Source organism: Mirounga leonina, unplaced genomic scaffold, assembly GCF_011800145.1.
Source record: "Mirounga leonina isolate KUSES-001 unplaced genomic scaffold, KU_Mleo_1.0 Mir_418, whole genome shotgun sequence".
Taxonomy (NCBI): Eukaryota; Metazoa; Chordata; class Mammalia; order Carnivora; family Phocidae; genus Mirounga; species Mirounga leonina.
Window position 1 is genome coordinate 10,834,477 of NW_023270739.1, and position 16,526 is coordinate 10,851,002.

The window sequence follows — 16,526 nt, forward strand, 5'->3', positions numbered from 1 at the left end:
GGCCATTTTTATATTGTTTCTGGAGGCTTTGAACTCAACCTTGTCATCAGGGATGGACCCTGGAGGATTGGGAAGGGTACCTCTCCCCTTCTCTTTCTGTCTTACAGAGGCACAGTCTCAGCTCTTAGAGGCTGTAGTAAAAAGCTAGGTGTCACTGGGGAGTCAGAGCAGAAAGTCACTTTAGCTATGTGCTTGGGGGACGTAATCAACCTTTCCGAATTTCAGTTTTCTGATTTAAAAAGAAATAGCATAACTACCTTTATTAGGTCAGGTTCTCTGGAAAAAGACTCAGAGATTCTGAGGTTTGTGTATAGGGGGACTTTGGGGGAGTGGTCTGACTGTCCAAGGGGGTGAGGAGTCAGGAAAACAGGATTGGGCAGAGGGAGAAGTGGACCTGTGATGTAGTGCAAAAGACGCCTCAGTTGATCCCCTGAGGCATGGGGACCAAGGCTTTGAAGTCCCATGTTGACCAGCCAGTAGATGCAGGGGGTGCATAACTTCGGTTGTCCCTTCAGCAAGACAGTTCCTGAAGAGGGACTCAGCCAACATTCGTGGCAACAGGGCGCACGGTAGAAAGGAGTGCCTTGGTCTTGGAGGGGGATTGAGAGCTGTATCATAGAGCCACCTCTGCAGGAAGGCCTTGGGAAGTAAATGTCATAACCTGACAGAAACTGGTTGGCACCGCATCTGGTGCAGAACAGACATTTAAAAAGCATTCATTTCTCTCGCCTTCAAACTTCTTGACTGCGTCTGAAAGTGGGTTGGAAAGTTAGAGTTGGGTAAATAGGCTTTTTAGAGGGCGCCTGGGTGGCTCAGACGGTTAAACGTCTGCCTTCGGCTCAGGTCGTGATCCCAGGGTCCTGGGATCGAGTCCCACATCGGGCTCCCTGCTCCTTGGGAGCCTGCTTCTCCCTCTGCTTCTCTGTCTCTCATGAATAAATAAATAAAATCTTTGAAAAAAAAATAGGCTTTTTAGAGGAAAGGAATTTTAATAATAATAGCCACAATAACTACCACTTCCCGTTACTGAGTGCCTATTATCTGTATGCATTGTCTCCTAGTTGTCTAGTAATATTCTGAGTCGGGTAATTTTATCCTTGTCTTATAGTCAACCCAGTCTTTTCCAAAACCCAACAGAGTATGTGTCCTTTTGCCATAAAATAATGGCCATAACAACAGCAGCAATCAAAACAATATGATTTGTTACACTCTATGAAGTGATTTCATTGGTGGTTTGATTAATTAATTCATTTATTTACCAGTTATTAATTCAGCAATGTGCACTGAGTGGTTCCTAAATGGCAGGGTGCTGTCCTAGGTTCTGGGAATACGGTGGAGTCTGTCAGGGGAGAGACAGACATTAATGCTTTGATTTCTTCAGGAGCCAACATTGAAGGATAGAACATCCCATTGCATAGCCAGGAAGTGATAGAGAGTAATAGGCCCTTTTCCCAATTGACTTTCTCATCCTTCACTTTTAGTATAACTTCCTCAGAAAGGCCTCTTGGACCATCCTTTGTAAGGCAGGTCCCCTCCCTTTTACTCTCCTATCATAGTACTTGTTCATTCATTTTATTTATTTCCTAGCTGGTGGTCCTCCCCATTAGACTGGAGGCTTCAGGAGGTCACATATTGCTTTATCCCAAGATCCCAGCACAGTGATTAGCACAGATTTCTTGAATGAGTGAAATGAATGAGGCTTGGATCTGCTTAACAGAATGGTTAGGGAAGGCCATATTGAGGAGTGATACTTATATTGAGATCTGAGGGATGAGGAGGACCAAGCAATGCCAAGATCAAGAGGCAGAGAGAGCAGCTTATTCAAGGATCATGAGGTGGAAGAATGGAGCCCAGGTGATTGGGGAACGGCCTGAGATGAATTTGGAGAAGTAGATGAGTCCTTGGAAGACCATGCTGAGCTTGGATTTTATTCAAAGTGCAATGGAAGGTCATTGAGGGATTTTAAGCCTAATAATAATGACTTAAGGTTGTAATATATATTTGTTTGTTGTCTGTCATGCCTCTAGGAGGCAAGCTCCATGAAGAAAAGAGTTCAGTAAATATTGCTAGAGTTAATGGGTGCTCTGGTTTATGTAGCTACCAAGTGAAAAATGGAGGCAAGAGAGGAATGTGATTTTGTCACAAATTCGGAGTTAGGTGAGAAAGATGTTGGTGTTTTGGGTACAGAACAGCAGTGGTATTGGAGAAAAGTAGAAGGAATAGAGTTATATTTCATTGTAAAATGGATGAGGACTTGCTGATACATTAGATACTGGGAATAGAGGAAAGGGAAGAATCAAGGGTGACCTGTGGGTTTATGGTTTAAGATTGGGTGGATGCCAAATGTCCATCAACAGGGGAATGGATAAACAAAATGTAGTATATACTGACAGTAGAATATTACTCAGCCATAACAAGGAATGAAGTGCTCCTATATGCTACAATGTGAACGAACCTCAAAAACATGCTAAGTGAAAGAAGACAGACAAAGAAGGTCACATGTTGTATGATTTCATTTATATAAAATATCTAGAGTATTTAAATCCATAGAGACAGAAAGCAGAGTTCTGTTTGCCAGGGACTTGGGGAAAAAGGGTAAATGAGGCATAACTGCTTAAAGGGTAAACAGTTTCCTTTTGGGTTGATGAAAATGTTTTGGAATTAGATAGAGGTGGTGGTTGCACAACATTATGAATATACTAAATGCCACTGAATTGTACACTTTAAGATGGTTAATTTTATGTTATGTGAATTTCATCTCAATTACCAAAAAAAAAAAAAGATTGGATGGATGGGAGCACCAATAACAGAGTGGAGGAGACTGGGTGGGGAGCGGGTTGTGGAATTCACGTGCTGTCTTAGAGATACCCGTGAGACATCCACATGGAGCCTAGGGGGAGATCTGGGCTGGAGATATAAATATGGGAGTTGTCAGCACTTAGATGTCAGCCAACAAAATGGATGAGATCTAGGGAGAGACAGTGTAAAGGAGCACATCACAGCCTGGATCATTCTTCAATTTGATCTTCATACCTACCTATGAGGGAGGTGCTGTTGTCTTCTTCATTTTCAGATGAGGTAACTAACCCCCCTCCCCTGGCCCCCACATGAACTTGCCCAAGGTAAGACACTTTGTTCTTGTGCATCTTCTGGCTTCCAGTGCTTTGCCATTCCCGTCTCAGCATGATGGCATTTAGAACTTTAGCAAGGGCCTTCCCTCCCCTCCTCCTCTCCCCATTCTGACTGAGTACTCACATGGCAGGCGCTGTGCTGGGCATATGTTGGTGGAGAAAGTAGAAATGGCTCTAATTTTTGTGGAGTTTACCCAGTAAACAAGCAGCTGCAGTCCACTGATACAGGGGACTTTAGGAGCCTGTAGCAGGAGCGTCTACCCCAGGTTTGGGAGTAAGAGGAGGCTTCCTAGAGAAAATGTCAGCTAAGCTGAGATTTGCAGCAGAAGCAGAAAGATGGAGCCTGAGAAAGAGATGATTCTCTGGAGGGTTCATGATCCCTGAACACCTGCTATGGGAATTCACCATTCTCTTCATTCCCCAATTCTTCACAGGTTACTGGCATTTTCCAACTTACTGAGAGGGTTTTCTATATTTTCTATAACTCTGGAGGCAATAAGCAGACAAATGGCTTAATTTGATTTCAAGTGGGAGCTTCAGAGGGGTAGCCAGATAGAGTGCATACAGCCTGGTTTTCAAAGCCAGGCTCCATCTCTTGAGCGAGTGACTTATTCTTCTGAACCTTGCTTTTAATACCTATGAAATGGAGCCAATAATGTGCATTTCCTAATGTAGGAAGTAAATGAAATGACACAGTAAAGTATTAGGTACATAATAAATGCTCAGAAAAACGATATCTCTCTTATCTTTTGGAGAGGAAGATTTTCTAAAAAGACCAGAAGTCCTTGCACTCTGTACACTATTTAAAATACAGATATCCATCTTCCCTCTGAAGGCTTTGATGGTTCAGGATGGAACACAGCGTTCTGTATGTTTAGAAAGCAGCCCACATGATCCTGGTAAAAGCAAGTCCAGGAACCATTGGCTTGACCAAATACTTGAGTCATTGCTATGATGAACATGAAAGGGTTAAGCACCTAAAAGCAGAATTTTGCCTTCTAGGAATTATTAGCCAATGACAGTGCTGACCGATGATGTAATGTCTTTGGCTGGCACTCCATTGGTTAAGTGTATTGTTTCTCTCGCCGCTTCAGCTGTGTGAGGAGCAAAGCTGGAGCCCAAGGGTTAATAATTCTGTGGCAGCAGATAGAGCAATTTTTTTTCCCATTCCTCTTCTGCTAGGTGTGAGTGTATAGCCCAGCTCAGCTGATTGTTGCCCTTCTCCTTCCAATAAACAGCTGCATCTTCCTCCTTACCTCCTCCCAAGCAGAGCACATGTCTCCGTAGTACTACAGAGGAGGAGGAGGAGGAGGAGGAGGAGGGAGAAGGAGAGGAGGTGGAGGAGGCTCAGGATCTTTTAGGGAAGAGAGAACCCTTTCAAAGTTCCACGCGGCAGTCTCTCCTTGCCACTGGGGAGGGGCACAGCCCCCGCTACTCTGGCCTACAAATGTCCCACTGGATGAACTGCTAAAACTGCCACCTGATTCTGAGCATTGTTCAACCTGGCGGGATCCTCAGAACCGGGAGGTGAGCCCAGGGTTTTGGAAGAGGGAGTGGGCCTAGCAGAGAGGAGCTCTAGACTGGAGGTCTGGAGAGAGGGAACAGCCCTAGACTGAAGGTCAAGCATAGGCTCTATCCCATAGCCCTGGCATGCGGTGTGAGCTTGGGCAGGACGATTTCCCTCTTCGGGTCTGTTTGCTCAAGTGCACAGTGTGAGGCTTGGATTAGGGCCCTCTGAATTCTGGGAGACACTGGCAGGGGAGTGTGCTGACCAGAAGCAATAAACAAGTATGTACCTTTCTGTCAAATGATCTCTGTAGATAAATGCTTTGCTCCTGGAATCTTGGGCAGCAGGGGAGTTTCAGGTGAGGGCTGTCTCCCTGGAGCCAGCTATAACCCAGGCTCCTCCTCATATTGTCTGGACTCTGTCTTCAGTGCTCCCACTCGGCCAAGTGGCCCTTGGTAGACTCTGGGCTGAGGTTTCTCCAGAAACACCTGAATTGTCTCAGGATTTTAATCATGTCCTTTGAGGGGACCTTTGGGTTCCTGACCCTTGAGTTATCAGTGTGCCTTAATGAATTTGGCTTTCCTAGTTGTCCCATGCTGGAGCTCCTAAGGTGAGAGAATAATTATTTTTGCATTATTGGATAGCTTAGCTGTGACAGTTTTCTTGTGTGTTTTTAGTGGGGCATGCATTATTGCTCCAGCCTGAAACTTCTCATCTTGCCCAGAGAGGTCTTAATGCAAGCATGTCAGCCTCAAGGTGTAAAATGAAAAAAAGTAGAAATGAGATGGGGTGGGGAGAGGGGAACAGAATAACTGGAAAAGCCTGATGATAAGAAACTGACCTTCATTTCATAGGTAATTCAAGAAAGTCTGCATTTTACAGACAAGCTATGATGCTACTTCCCTCTTGCAACACTCCAAAAAAGACATAAATAAAAAGTTCTATTATTTTTATTTTTCAGAATTTAGTTATGTGTGGGGAGTTTCCAATTTCTTTAGGGAGAGTAGAACCTACAAAGTGTTCTCTCTGTGTCTTATATGACCCTTGGCGTCTGCTGCCCTGTGTTCTGGGTCAGGCTTTGCTGCTGAGGAACATATGGGCCCTTGGGCAAGTCGCCGTGTCTCTGTGAGCCTTGTTTTCTGCATTTGTCTATCACAGGGCAGGAGGGAGTTGGACTAGCTGACTTCTAGAGCCCTCATAGCTCTGGCTGTCTTGCTTTGAATTGCAAAAAGCCTTTCTAATCTGAGGCTGTTGATTAAGTGGGTTGGATAGGTAAAGAATCTTTGAATAAAGGAATGTGTAGCATGAGTCCTCTAAGTGTTAAAACATGTTAGCATGTTTTAAGTCATTTCACTCCCTCAGTAGCCCTGGGAGTAGATGTAATTAACCCCACTCTACAGATATGAAATTACCCAAGATCACCATACAATAAATGTTGAGACTGGTATTTGTGCAGGTGACCAAACTGGGATGGTGGTGCTTGTCAGGATAATGGAAGGGCTGGAGCTGGAATCCTTACCTACCTTTGCTTCCATGCATGCTCTTCTTTCTACTACAAATCAAGCACTGATTTTAAGACTAACTAGTTCAGCCAGTTTAATGTGGACTATCCAGGTTATCTGGGACAGCAGAAATTAGGGAACCCTGGGTCTGAAAGGGACCTTACAATCCTTTGGACCAGGCTCCTCAATATATAGCTGAGAAAATGGAGGTCCAGAGACGTTAGGTGACTTGTTCCTGTCACTCATTGAGTCAGTAGATGGCAGGGATGGAGACCAAGACTCCTTGACTTAGGTGTTTGAAGGTGTATTATTATTAATGAGTTTTTAAAAAATACCTTCATCTGCGAAATTTGGGATCATTTGAATTTAGCTATTCTCACCTCTGTCTGTTCTCACCAGGCCGCTTTGAAGTGGTAAAGGATTTAAGTAAGAATCATTTAACACTTAACCTGCACTTGGCATGGTGGCAGGTGTCTGAAACATGAAAGGCGGGTGGTAAGCAAGCTGAGTATGAGACCTGGTCAGTTTCCTTCAGGAGCCTCACGATGCAAGCTGTATTTCATGAGAGTCTAACTCACAGGTCAGCGATCTTTCTTAGTGGATGAGCTGGGTGGGACCCTGCCCCTTTTTCTCTGTGTGTGACTGGCACCTAATTTATACCACTATAAGAGTACTTGCCGCGTGACATGTGTCTCTGTTCTTTGTCTTTCCATCTAAGCTGCATGTTTCCCAAAATGTGGAACTTAATTAATCAGTGGAGCTGCCTAATGGGGAGGTGGGTGTCAATATCTTGGATGTGCAGAGATGTACACCCAGAAATAAAAACCATCAAGTAATTATTAAAAAGCACAATGCAGATACTTGACTCCTTCCTTGATCACTGTAACGTTAACTTAACACCAGGCTTCAAACATCCTAATGATTATCATAGGAAAGAGGGGTTATAATTACTCTGCAGGGCTGAAGAGCAAAGCTAGCTGCAATAGGTGGAAATTGGAGGAGAGCAGGTAGCAGATAAATAGAGGAAACTTGTACTGATGGTAGGGCCTGTCCAATGGGTCAGTCTCACCTTTCACACCCTTGTCATCTCTTGGTAACCCTCAGGGATTACTGCCCCGGCAAAGAGTAGCACTTGGTAGCTTTTAATGCCCCTTGTAGATCTAAGATTTCTTGATTATCTATCAAGCAGGTGCAAATGAGAAGAGGCCTGGAGTATAGCAGAGCTGCATCTTAGTCTTTAGGGTCCAAAGCCATAGTATGGGGTGGAAATCATTCATAGCCAAAATAACCATTGAAAATATCTTAATTGCCAAAAAATTGCATTACATGTGGTTTTTGTGTATGCAACCTGAACGGTAATTCATATGCTAACTAGTGTATAAAACACTGATTTAGACTAAGAGAAGTAGCAACATAAAGCCTATCTGCTGTTGCTTGGGTCTTCCTACTGTTCTCTCTAAGGTAATTGTAAAATTTCTCACTTGCATGGGGTAGGGGATGAAGAATTCTCAAATGTTCTTGCTTGCTTGTAAGTATAATGCTATTCTGTTTGGATAAACAGTCTCTAATACCATTAAATGTGTTTAACAGTTTGTTTTTAATGATAATGAAAATTAAATGAGATAATATATGTGGAAACCTGGAACCCAGGAACTGTGACAGAGTAGATGCTCAGTATAATTTTACTGAAAGGAAATAAGCATCTTGCTTTAGTGTATTTGTCTATGCGGGTCTTTGAAAAGTTTTAGAGAAAAACCTGGCCACCTGTGCCCAGGCTGGCATTTCCTATTGAAGCCTGTCTTATTTGGCTTCTCTGCACAGGGTTCACCCTCTTGCCCCTGAATACTGTTTGTAAAATCCAAAGTGGAAAAAGAATGAGGTTGGAAGCTTCACAGACCTGAATTCAAAACACTAGCCATTACCTATCATTGTGTGTCATTGGCCATGTTACTTAACCTCTCCATGTTTGTTTTTTTCACTTGTGAAAATGGGATCAGTAGATCCCACCTTGAAGGGTGGATGGGGCTTAAATGAGAGAACCTTTAGAACATATATAGAGTAGGTGTTCTATAAATGGCTACTTAACCTGTTCTCCATGGAAGGATGTTACAGAGATCCTGTATGTTGTTGTTGTTTTTCCTTCACTTTCACCTCAAACTTCTTGGCCCACATTAGTAGCATTTCTATATAGTTTGGTACAAACTTTCAGGAAACCTCATGTTACATTATTCTAAGAATGCATTTGCTTGCAGCCTTGTCCCCTCCCAGCTCATCTTCAATGGCAGTCACCTAACCAAGCATCAGAAAGCTGCACTCGGAAGGGAAATGTTATGCCTAATACATTTTTAAAACCCCGGGAGCTGATTTAAATATCCTGGGCTGGGACGCTTACTCAGGGGTCAAGTGGGCAGGTAATTTGAGGGGTGCTACAGAAGCCGAAGTATGGCCCCAAATTCAAAGCATTGGGGATTTCATTATTGAATTTTCATTCCTTGGGCGTATGTATTCATCCATTTAACAAATATTTATGTAGTTCTTACACTGTGATAGGCAATGACATAGGTGCTGGGAATAGATCAGTGAACAATGCAGACAAGATCCCTACCTTTGTGGATCTTATATTCTGATGGAGGAATCAAAAATAACCACGAAACAGTTACATTGTGGTGTATCAGTTAGTGGCAAGGGCCTTGAAGAAAAATAAAAGAGTGTAAGGGCATAGGAAGAGGCCCTTATAGAGAAGTCCATTAAAGGTCTTTGAGGAGTTACTATTTCAGCAAGGGGAGAGTTTGAGAAGGTATAACTAGAGAGGTACCAAAACCAGGTCTGGTGGGGACTCGCGGGCTGTAGAGAGAGGTTTGGATTCTACTCTTAGCTGGAGGTTTTGAGTAAGGAGGTTACATGGCTTGACTTATTCTTTTAATTGGTTTTGTTTTTTCAATTGCCATATGGTAAAGTTGACGTTGTTTTGGTGTTTAGTTCTGTGACTTTCACCACACGTGTTAGCCGCACATGTAGATTCATGGAAGTACCAACATCACAGTGACACAGAACTGTTTCATCACCCGGAAGCCTCCCTCCTAATGTCCCTTTGCAGTCACAAACTCCCCATCTCTAACATTTGGCAACAAGAACTCTACTTTGCATCACGACCGTTTTGTCTTTCTGAGGATATGATGTCAGTGGAATCATAGTATGTAACCTTCCGAGGCTGGCTTCTTTCTCTGAGCACAACGCCCTTGAGATTCATCCGTGTTGTTGCAGGTGTCAATAGTTTGTTCATTTTTATTGCTGGCTAGAATTCCATTGTGTGGACGTACCACAGTGTGTCCATTCATTTACCCTTGAAGGACAATTGGGTCGTTTCCAGGTTTTGGCTGTTACTAATAGAGCTGCTATAAACATTTGTGCTCAGGTTTTTGTATGAACACACATTTTTGGGTCTCTAGGGTAAATACTCAACTGTTGGATTGCTGGGACATAACAATAAATTTACACTTAACTTTATAAGAAACTACCAAACGATTTCCAGTGTGGCTTTACCATTTTGCATTCCCATCAGCGATGTGTGAAAGTTCCACTTACTCTGCATTCTTGTCAGCACTTGTCACTGTCAGTATTTTTTATTTTAGCCATTCTAATAGTTTAATTGTATCTTTCCATGGTTTTAATTTGCATTTACCTAGTAGCCAATGATATTGAATATCTTTTCACATGTTTATTTGCCATCCTTATATTCTCTTTAGTGAGGTGTCTGTTCAAGTCTGTTATCCATTTTTTAAATTGCTTTTGTGTTTCTCACTGCTAAGTTTTGAGTATTCTTTATATCTTCTGGATATCAGTGTTTTCTTGAATATGTGATCTATAAATATTTAACTTGTTTTTAAGGAATCATTCTGAATTCCTTGTGGGAGGGAGGCTGTAGCAGGGAGGGGTGGAAGCAGAAGGATCAGCAGCAGACCATTGCAATAGTCCATGGAGAGAGATGATGGCAGTTTGGACTGAAGTCATTTGGGTGGAAGAGGTCAAAATCAAGGAAACTTTTGAGAGTAGAGCCATCTGATGGGTGGAATGTGGAATGTGAGGGAAAAGAGGCGTCAAGGATGACCATAGTGCTAGAGGGGCTGAGAATTTAAATATATTTCAGGTATGGTGTCTGCCCTCAAGAAGCTCTCAGTCTAGTGAGAGGAGACTTACTATAAGCAGTTCACCTGGAATACAATCTCTGTGCTCACAGAGGTCATGAGAAAAGAACTGGGGGAGCACAGGTGATGGAAAATTTACTAAGTGTAAGATTTGTGAGGACAGCTCTCTGGACCGCCACTCTCAAACTCCAGTGTCTGTAAGAATCAGGGAGAAGGTTATTAAAAATGCAGCTGGCTAGGCTCCTGCCCCAAAAGTAAGAGGCCTATGGTTAGCAACACCACAAATTATTCTGTGTAGGTGATTGGTTGACCATTATGAGAAACCCTTGGGGGAACTGGGGGAACTTAAGAGAAGAGGTGATGTCTGAGGTCGACTTTCAGGGTTCAGTGAGAATTCTGACTTGGAGAAAGCTGTGGAAAGGGCAGCTGGGTATGGTCTTGTGAGAGAAGAACAAAAGCAAAGGCTTGGAAGAACGATAGAGCCTGACTGGATCCTAGAGTAATATAGGTGGGGTGATGATGATGACTCGACCAGAGAACTCACGTCTGGGAGTTAGTGATAAGTCATGGGACTTCCTGTGCTCAATGAGTCTAAAGTGGTTGCCACCACCCAGCAGCTCTCCAGGTACTAACAAGGGGCCCACCGTGGTGAAAAGTACCAGGCCGTCCAATGCTGGGTGTGCAGAGGGGCTGTTGTGCTTTCAAAGTCTCATGTGACCAAGTGCCTTTGAGGAGAGAACGAGCCGGCTGGGGGTACTGTGTGCAGAGGTTTGCAGAAGGATGCCCTGTCCTTAGGACCCCTTTGAGCCTTCTTTGAAGCTTAAAGACTCTGCATTTCCTTTTCACACATGATCTTGCCTACTTCCCAAGGATGCTGAACCACATCTTCCTGTGGCGTAACTACTACTCACTGTGTGCCAAGCATAGTCCAAAGCACTTTATATGATTAAGCCATTTAATTCTCCCAACAAGCCTATGGATGAGATGGAACAGTTATTTCTGTTTTATGTTGAGCAGCCGAGGCACTGAAAGATGAATGACTGGCTCAAGGGCACCATGCTACAAAGTAGAAGAGCTGGCATATTAACCCAGGGAATTTTGACTTCAGAGACCAGGCTTTTAACTGTTAGGCCTCATATGCCCTCTGGGGGCATCTGTAGAGGATGAGAGGGATCGAGAAGCCAGACTGGCCACGGTACCACGCGCACTGTCCTTACTGCAGCCCATTCACGGTTATGCGGCATTCACAGGGTTATTCCCTGTAGGGACTATCTCAGTAATACACTTTAATGTTAAAAGATTTTTCTTTTGGGGCGCCTGGATGGCTCAGTCGTTATGCAGCTGCCTTCGGCTCAGGTCATGATCCCAGGGTCCTGGGATCGAGCCCCGCATCGGGCTCCCTGCTCGGTGGGAAGCCTGCTTCTCCCTCTCCCACACTCCCTGCTTGTGTTCCCTCTCTCCCTGTGTCTCTCTCTGTCAAATAAATAAATAAAATCTTTAAAAAAAAAAAAAAAGATTTTTCTTTTTTGATTCTAGCTTTTGGGTTAAAACTTACTATTTTTATTCTTTCTTGTCTAGTTAAGAACAATATGATAAATCAATAGTGAGGTTTGAAATGGCAACATAAGGTTTTGTAGTATCATGATGCTCCTAAAAGTAGTTGTTATATGTGGAACTGTTCACCTGTATACTAAGTGGCCCCAGGTTATTATGCTTTAGAGTTCTTCTAAATCTGTCTTCAAGCAGCTAGTGTATTTTCCTCCAGCAAAATTCTTTCTGATTTACGTCTGTTTGCCGAAGTCAGGCAGGCAAACGACCGAATCTACGTGCATTGTTTCCTAAGGAAGAGTCAATAGGCTCTGACTAGTGGGCTTTTCTCCTTTTTTTTTTTTTTTTTTTTTTGTAAAGTTCAGAGAGAGGTGCGTAGACTGGTGGGTCTGGAGAACTTTTCCGCCTTATTTCAAGATTCTCAATTGTGCTGCTATAACAATTTCTGTAGACTGGGTGCTTAAACAACAGACATTTATTTCTCACAGCTTCCAGAGGGAAGTCTATGATCAGGGTGTCAGTATATTGGGTTCTGGTGAGGGCCTTCTTCCTGGTTTGCAGATGGCCATCTTTTTACTGTGTCCTAACATCGTGGAGAGCAGGGAAAGAGGATGTAAGCTCTCTGCGTGTCTCTTCATGACCTGATTATCTCCCAAAGGCCTCATCTCCAAACACCATCATGCTGGGGATTAGGGGTTCAATGTGGGAATTTGCGGGGGGACACAAACATTCAGTCCATAGCAGTTGGGTAGTTGAATTTGTTAGGCAAGAGATGTCCAGACAGTGCAGAGGGAGTACAGTGTGATCTGGGAGAATTTTGAAGTTCCCTTGGCCAACGGAGAGCGGGAGTTCTAGGGAGGCTTCCTGAGCCTAGAACTGAGTTTTGAAAGATGAATGGAGTTAACTAATCCAGTGGGGTGGGGAGGGGCTTAGAGAAGAATAAAATCGGATGCCATTCCAAGAGTCAGGAACAGCATGTGCAAAGGTGTAACACCACATGGCAGCTAAGCAGGTTAAGTGTTAGTGAATATAATGGTGCCAGATGAAGCTGGAGACAAAGCTGGCCAGATCAGAAAGGGTCTCAGTGCTACATGGAAGGGCTTGGGCTGACATCAAGGAACAGCTGCCGTGTTTAAGTGATGTGGTCAGATTTTTGTTTTTAAAGAACGTCTCTGACAGCCTAAGCTGGAAATGCATTTGGAGGAGACCTAATTGTATGCAGGGAGACCAGGAAGGAAGGTTCTGCAGTGGTCCACGCAAGAGATTATGCATGTCTGAGCTAGAAGTTGAGAGAGATGAAGAGAGTGTCAAAGCTTCCCTTTTATTGAGCCCCACACCCAGAATAACCCCCTTTTCTCTGTTATGGGGCTGTCTGAAGGTGAATTTAATATGATCCCTGTCCTCACAAAGCTGGTAATATAGAGACATCTAAGAAACCATTGGCAATGCAACAGGTGGATTCACCAAGTTTTTTTGATTCACAAATATCTTTTGAATGCTTCCAATGTGCTAGCCCTTTCCGGGGGTTATGATATGACAGTGAAAAAAACCAACAAAATTCCTGTCCTCATGGGGATCACATTCAAGTTGGAGGGAGCATAGAAAGGAGACACTACAAAGGTAAGATATATTAATATGTTGCATGGTAGTAGATATTACAGAAAAAAGAGAGAAGGGGGAGAGAGGTGTTGGAGGAGGGACTACAACTTTTTAAAAGGTAACATTTGAATAAAGAGCTAAAGGAGGAAAGGGAATGGTATCCTAAATACACAAATATAGAGACTAAAATACCTATCTGGAGGCATCGTGGTATAGCAACTTTGAACACGACCTTTGAGGAAAAGCAGACTTCAATTTAAATCCTGGCTCCATGCCATACTGGCTGGGTGACCTGAGACATATTACTTCACCTCCTTGAACATGGATTTCCTTATCCCTAAAATGGGATTGGTGATGTTCATCTCCCAGGATTGCTGTGAGGATGGAAAGAGATACTTCTTGCTTAGTGCTGAGCCTGGCACATTGATAATGTTGGGGGTGATTCTGGTGGGGCATCATCAAGGAAAAGGGCCCTGGGAGGTGCACCAGGGGCATTTGAAACAGGATTTCCTGACTAGGGCTCTCTACTCTGCTGTTGCAGGCTCTGCAGAATTGAGTCATGGGCCCTTGGGGTCTGAGAGACAAAAGTCCCAGAACAGCCTCTTCAGTAAAGGGGACAGGAGAGCCATGAGGCCCAGTGTCATGCCATGTTCCGTGGTCCTTGGAAGTGTCCACGCATCTTGGGAAGGATTCTGTCCCTAGGCAGGTCCCAACCCCCTGGGAAAGGATGTGAGAGAAGCTTTTTGTGCTTTAAAAAATAATGGAGGTGAAAATTGGTGGGTGTGAAGGCGAGTCTGGCTCTCCTTCAGCAGTTTTACCCGTAAGCACAACAGAAATGGTTGTTTTCTGCGGGGGCTAGAGGAAGCAGCTGCCAAAGCCGCCATTCCCATCCCGGCTGTGAAAAAGCCCTTCCTTGCCTGCGAGTGACAGAGGAGAGGGCTGCTCTCCGGAAGGAGTTGGCAGCAGCTGCTGGGGATCTTTGGGTGGAAATCTAGGATATGAAAGCTCGGCTTCCCGTGGGTGCTTCCTTCAGCCTGCCTCATGTCATCAACCATTGGTATCATGGTGCCTGCCTGAAGGGGCATTACTGCCACTTGGCTAAGACTAGCTACTGCCCAAGGCTGCTTCTGGGGGATGGTCTGGGGGCAGCAAGCCTCTGGCGAGCAGGGGAGTGAGCGAGGGCACAGCATCGGTTGGGATTCCTCTAATCTGTTCCTTTTTCCTTTTTTCATTGTCTGAGTCTTCTGTTTTCTTGCGTTTTTTTTCTTTATTCAGTTTCATTATTTTAATCATCCACTCCCCCGTTCTTTTTCTTCTTCTTCCTGCCATCCTCATTTTCCTCTTAGATCTTTCTTTTTCTTCCCCCTTCTTTCCTTCTTTCCGTCTACTCTTTGTCAATTCATTATCAATCCATCAAGCATGTTCCCTGGGCACCAATAACACCTTGCCTGCACTCGGAAGCTCAGCTGCTGCAGGAAGAGGGAGGAGGGGAAATAAACAGGCAAAGCCTGCAGTGAACAGTCTAGACTCTGGAGTCAGACAAACCTGATTAGAGTTCGCCACTTCCTTCATGTGTTACCTTGGGCAAGTTACTGAACCTTTCTGAGCCTCAGATGTTTCAGCTCTCAGAATGCTAGAACGTTCTTCCTAGGATTGCTAGGAATACAGGAGGGAGTGCAGGTAACGCGTGCTTAGCGGAGTGCCTAGCATGTAGCAAGAATTCAGGCAATGTTATTAATATAGTCTGACAAATATTATTAGGCATCAGGATAAAGGAAGGGAGAGAGAGAAAACCACTTTTCTGTGTCTGGTTCTTGCCCCTGAAAGTAAGAATCAAAGATTTGCCACAGAGTTCCTCAGGTATGAACCCCTCATTTTATAGATAAGCAAAGAAGCCCATGGGTAGAAGGGTGACTTGCCTTGGGGATGCCTAGGGTTAGAGTGGAGTCCAAACCATCTGAGTTGAGTCCTTATCCCACATAGAATCGTGGTGGCAACTGTGCAATTTACTCTGCCTTTCTGGGCCTCAGTTTCGTCTGTATGTAAAGTGGATAACAGCAAAGGATTACTGTTAGGACTAATTGGTTTAATATAGGAACAGGGCTTAAAACACTACCTAGCACATAGGAAACATTATACAAATATTAGGTGCTGTTATTACTGTTATTAGTGTTATTGTCCTCATCATCATCACTCTTGTGAAGGTCACACAGTGGGCCAGTGGTGGTGGTCGCCACCCCCCTCCTTTAGTGGAAATATGTGTGCTAGCCTCGCCCACACCTGCCCCTTTGCACAGGCGGCAAGGCTGCCAGCTTTCCTAACCTACAAGAGGGAGCTGTGTCCCCATAATTGCAGCTGAGCCCACATAACTGAGCTGTTCCCAGAACCTTCTGAACCAGTGCCTGGGTTCGGGCGCTCTGAGGTGAAGGGCACTGCAGAGTCTGTCACGGGCTGCCAGGAGGTGTCAGCTTACAGGGAGTACCTCACTGATGTTTAGCACCAGCAGAGTTGGGGGGAGCTGGGCCAGCAAGCCAGGGTGGCACAGTGGTTGAAGGGCTGCATCTGGAGACGGACTAGACTGATGTAGAGGCAAGATTGAATTTTGCCACTTAGCTGGTACATGATGTTCTGCAGGTTGCCTTACCCCTTCAGCTTCAGTTTCTCATCTGTAAAATGGGGTTAATGGTAGTATTTGCTTCACAGGGTTCTGTGAGGATTAATGAAATGATACGTGTCATGAGCTCAGTGCTAGTAAGCATGGGCCACTTGCTGGCTATTACTTTCTGCTTTTGAAGAGAAAAGTGCTCTCTGTCTGGAGAGAGTGAAGCGAATGACTAGCAACTGTGCACTGACATCCAGAGAATCTTGTATTTTAATTGTGGTAATTTTGGAGTCAGAAAAAAAACACCAGCTGAAGACTCAGGAGACCTGAGTTCTGGGCCTGGCGTGGCCTCTGCTTCACGGAGTGACCCTGGACAAGTCACTTCCTTGTGTGCGTTGTCTCCCTATCAGGCAACAAAGTCGTGGGAGCAGGACAGCCACACTGCACAGTTCTGTGTGTTTCACAGGGGTGCCCTCCACGTCCAGCCCCACC